This window comes from Rhinolophus sinicus, chromosome 8 (genome assembly GCF_057876585.1).
Source record: "Rhinolophus sinicus isolate RSI-liver-muscle chromosome 8, RSI-T2T, whole genome shotgun sequence".
Classification (NCBI taxonomy): Eukaryota; Metazoa; Chordata; class Mammalia; order Chiroptera; family Rhinolophidae; genus Rhinolophus; species Rhinolophus sinicus.
In genome coordinates, this window is record NC_142508.1 from 62,916,305 (window position 1) to 62,921,325 (window position 5,021).

Consider the following 5,021-nt stretch of genomic DNA (forward strand, 5'->3'; position numbering starts at 1 on the left):
ATCAAATTGCAGCTAGACAAAAGAGTCCAACAATATCATGACTGTACTCAGATGGAATGGAATACCAATGAAGATAATGATAGTTCTCTTCATGGAGCTATTTTAAATAGTTTCACTATTTTGGGGGAGGTATACGCCGGAGACAGGAAATTAGTTGGTCTCAAAGAGCCTGAAGTTTGATAATGTCTTCATGATAGGAAGACAATACATGGGTGGTGTGCCATGGTTTAGCCAATTCTGAATCCTCCAGAATGGTCAACTCTGGCCCACTCAGCCTCTTTGACACAAACTAGAAGAATGTGAGATGGAGAGTGGAGGGTGCATAGTACAGCCTTCCGGCATCCTTGGTGATACACAAAAGTCATCCCTTTTTGCCTTTTCTTTAATTCTGATAGTTACATATTCCTTCACCAATGGACCTCCCTGGGAAGGCCTGGTGCTGTAATTAATCCCTGTCACGGGAAGATATAGTATCGGCAGAATTTATGAGTGGGTTTGAGCTGCTGTGACGAGTAGGGGCACCTCAGCCTGTGTGATATAAATTCCTCTGCTAATTGGATTGCTGGAGCTAATCAGAAGCCAGAAAGGGAATAAAAATTCCTTGTTCCTCCTCCTGCTGCTGCTGCTGCTGCTGGCTGATAAAGCGGACAGCTCCTTTCAAGACACAGGGTGCTGGAATTGAGTCCTCACGCAGAGGTCTTACTCTAGATGGTTATCTCAAAGGTGACGCGTTCCTTCTGTCGCCAGGCCAGGAGGAGATAGAGCAATAGGAGAAAAGAGTAGAGTGATCCCAAAGACATTTTCCTATCGAATCACAAAAACAGAGTGAGTGGGAGAGAGACGAAAGGATAGGCAATCAAAGGGAAGGGGACCATCCAATGGCCTGAGAGAGTTTGAAGCTTTTTTTGGAAATGAGGTACCATATCCTGGACACGTGAGCATGCTGCCATCCACTTGGGGACATAACTCCAGGGGGCCTCATCTCCACGGCCATGACTTGGAGCAGGCAGGAGAAAGTCATCCATAGCTTGTCATTTAATTTGGGACACTCTTGTGCCCACTTCCCTGAAGGTGCAAAAGCCAAAGCGAGGGTGCAAATTCCATTCAATACTAGACAAGAGCAATTCAGGAAACTCAGTTGAACTGCTCAAGCTATAGGGAAGGTCAAGAATAAAGACCAAGGTGTGAAATTTCTTGCCTGCTGAAAAACCCTCTGCAGATAGCAGCTGAGAGGGAATGCTCTATCTGCTCTCATGCTTTCTAGGTTTTGGATGAGGGCAGAGAAAGCAAGTTTGCATTCAATGTCCTGCGTACCTTTTCCATCAAGGATAAACTGTTCGCTCATACCAGCCCAAAGACTGAAATGTGCATACTCTGGGGCATGGGTGAGACCTGGGTGGTCTTTCCTCTTCTTTGCTTCTCTAAGGCCGTATCATTTCTCCATAGAGGAAAGTGCATCCTTAATATTTCGTTCCACCAAGCGGAGTGCCCTGCAGCTATCTTTAAATTCCTCTTTTTGTCTGTCCTGTGTGCTTTTCTCTGTGATTACCACTTCTGTGCCCGTCTTTCTTCTGGAGCCCTCTACATAAGCTAAATCCTTAGCCATGAAGAGTAGGCAACAAGCCCCTCTTGTACACAACAAAGACTTCTATGTGTTTTTTTCTTTCTATCTTTTGGGCGACACGATAAAAAATAACCCTGTATTTATGCAAATTGCAAAGTAGCGTGTGATAATGAAAACAAAACAGGGCTGGCCCGCAGCCAAGGCATGGCACTGACGGGGGCTCCCGACCATTTGGCTCTTGATTCTTCGGGGAGAGCAGCTGTAGAGAAAGGAGAATACAGAACACCCTCGTCACACGCGCGCTCCCACGCGCACACCCTCGTTCGCACGCATTCCGGTACCGTCACCTCGGAGCCAGCAAGACTTGGGCTCCAAATGAAGTTCTGCTTCCGACCGCCGCCGCCAGCCCTTCAGCGTCGTCCCCCACGAGCCTCCCTGCTCTCTTCTCCTGATTCCCTTTCAGGAATTTACAAACATTTTCCACAGATCAATATCTGTATTGATTATTCATTGTGAGTGAGTCGTGTGTCTTTGGTGATCCAGCTTGCAGGGGTTGCAGCCAAAGCCTGCTGCAGGGGAAAAAAAAAAATAACAGAAGGCGAGTGGGACCCAGCTCTGGCTGGGTCTGAGGCTGTCGGCAACACAGAAAGGAAGAGAAAAAGAGGAAAGCGCTGGAAAACGAAGGAATGGACAAAGGGGGAAGAGAAAGAGGGAGCAACAGCAAGAAAAATGAGGCGATGGCTGGACACCTGGTTCCAGGGACCTCAGTGGCTTGGAGGGAAGCCCCATCTTGGGTCTGCTGTTCTGTGCATCACGCAATCGGACTCACTCTGCTCTGGGAGTGAGAAGTGACTCACAGTTTTGGTATCTCCTACGTAAGAGCTTTGGGGGGATTCCTTGGCTTGCTGACAAGGAAAGGAAGAAAGCAGCAGCCGTGAGGTAAAACACGGTTGCTTCCAACTGCCTTGCGGAGGATATGCAGTCGCTTGGTTTGACTGGAACAGCTTGCAAGCTCTCTGATGGCACGCGGAGGGAGAATAATTAAAAAGGCCAGCATCACTTACTAAGTGAGTAAACACAAAGCCGTTCCAAACGTGCTCTCCAGCTAATGAGAAGCTGTAATTTCTTATACTTCAAGGCAAAACAAGACAGTGATGGGGCTCAGTGGAGTGTGTGCGTGGATATGGGGGTGGGGGATGGTGGTGGTGGAGATAAATCGACTAATTGTTGGCAATGTTTAAAAAAGGGATTACTGGAAAAGACAGTGAAATGATGACAGGAAAACATCTTGGACCAGAGCCAAAAAAAAAAAAAAAAAAAATCGAGGCAAATCAAGTCTGCAGCCCGAGAAAACACCCGTCGCTCCTGTGGGAGATTCCGATAGGAATTGCCCGGTGTTCCTCAGCTGAATATGGAATATTGTGTGGGCACCGGAGAACAGGACCAGGGACCACCAGTGTGTCCAGAGGAAGGAACCACAGCATGCCAGGTTACACAGTTATGTCATACTTTGAGAAACAAAACAAAACAAAATAATAAAAACCAGTCTGTCTTTTCCTTTTAATTGGAGCTCCTGCTTGCTCAAAATTGCTTCAGTCTATTAAAAGCAACCTCTAAATGTGCCTTCTGATAATAGGAGCTGCTGATTCTCTGTTTGTCTCCAGGAAGCTGCTGCAATGTTACAAAAATATGCTGGAAAAGGAGGTTGAGGAAATTCAGTTTTCCGTTGACGGGGCTTCTGGCAAAACGTGCCAGGTGATTGTCTGTGCCATTCGGATTGCCATGTGGGAGCTAGTTTGGGATTTCTCTTCTGTTGTCACCCAGCTGTGGCTTGGTGAGTCCAAAACCAACCATGAAGAGGACTCTTTTAATACAAACACATACAACAAAGTGGGGACTGCAAGAAATAAAATGAGCTGGATCTTCCTTCTTTCTGGGTGTTCCGGGCTATCTGGTTTTCTTTCACATGAATGGAGTTGGGGTGTTTTTTTTTGTTTTGTTTTGCTTTTAAATTTCTGGAATGAGAAGGTCAATAGATAAGATGTCCTCCTTTTGACTGAGGTTTACTCTGCATCTTGCTTCCTTATTTTGGAGTCCCCGATACATTGCAAGTTTCCCGAGCAGGAGAAATATATCTTGCAGATGTGTGCCTTGGAGACCCAAAGGAGGAGGGATTAAGCCAGTTGTGGATGACTCAGGCACCTTACACTGCATTTCTTCAGCATTCATAGAGACCTGTGTCTGTAGTGTGTGTGTGTGTGTGTGTGTGTGTGTGTGTGTGGTGGCATTATGTATGTGAAATGTGTGTTTGCACATGTGTGGCTCTGTATCTGTGTGTCTCTCCGAGAGGGAGGAAAAGAGAAACAAGTCAGAGCAGACAGAACGTCTGGGCATTTATGTAATTCACACACAGAATGTTCAATGCTGCAAGGCAGACAGCCACCCATCCCTGGGCTCTGCTGCTCTGCAGGGCCTGTACAGACCTGATCTGAATGTTAAATGCAGGAGACGAAATTAGCATACTAAGCAAGGATGTCAACCCCTCCTTGCAATCAGTAAATGGCCGTCTCCTCTCTTTAAAGCCGGCATCACCATGCACGCCAGCCACTTAACCATGTCCTCTGTCAGGTCCTTTTTTGTGTTTGTTTTCTTGTTTTTGTTTTTTGATGAAAGACTGGAAATTCATTAATGAGGAGGGAAGGAAGGGCTTCAAGGGGCTGTAATGAAAACAAATGATCCTCTTTAAACCTCATGACGGCCAAAGCCGGGAGGTGGGGGTTGCTTTCTGCTCTGGGGCTGGAGTATAGGAAATTCCACAGACAACAGACCACTTGACAAGAGCCCAAGAATGCATTGCTTGGGAATTTCTTCTATGTGGCAAAGACATGCCATGGCCAGTATGTCTGTGTTAATAAAACTTAGAATGAGCTTTATCTTCCTAATTCTAAAGTGTGGTCTACCAGATGTCTTTCCATTCCGTCATAGGTTATCAAAGTTTCTTGACCTTATGAGGATAGGAAGAGCCTTCTGGAATCTTTTGGCCAATTGCCTCAGCTTTTGAAGCAATACAAATTTTTCTTTTGGGCTATGCAGTAGGCTTCTCCCAAAGGAAGTAGTTGCTTTTATTTTAATCTCTCTCAGACAAAGAAGCACACAAAGGAAAAGAATTGACCTCAACTTCTGTAGAGCCAGCCTCATACTACAGTAGACAGAACGCTCTCTAAGAGCTAAAAATCAGGCACTCCTCCCAAGTATTTGGTTGGGGAACACTTGTTTCCTTTTTCTTTTTTTTTTTTTTGCCACTCTATATTCAGAAACGAACTTCTTCTCTTCCATTGTACTGTACTATTTGGCTTTAAAACAGGGGTCATTCACTCTGAAATTTCCAGGGACCTGTGGGCACCAGCCTGAGGAGGCAACAAGGAGCAGTGGGGCTTGGGATGAACTGGAGACAGAG

At 45.9% G+C, this 5,021-nt stretch overlaps 1 long non-coding RNA gene across 1 annotated transcript; it reads left to right on the forward strand.

The window, feature by feature from the left end:
- The first annotated feature begins 1,731 nt into the window (after positions 1–1,731).
- LOC148757593 (uncharacterized) lies at positions 1,732–3,511 on the forward strand. The gene is made up of 2 exons (XR_016022050.1): positions 1,732–2,631; positions 2,811–3,511. It is a non-coding gene; the product is annotated as an uncharacterized LOC148757593 (long non-coding RNA).
- Positions 3,512–5,021: the final 1,510 nt, after the last annotated feature.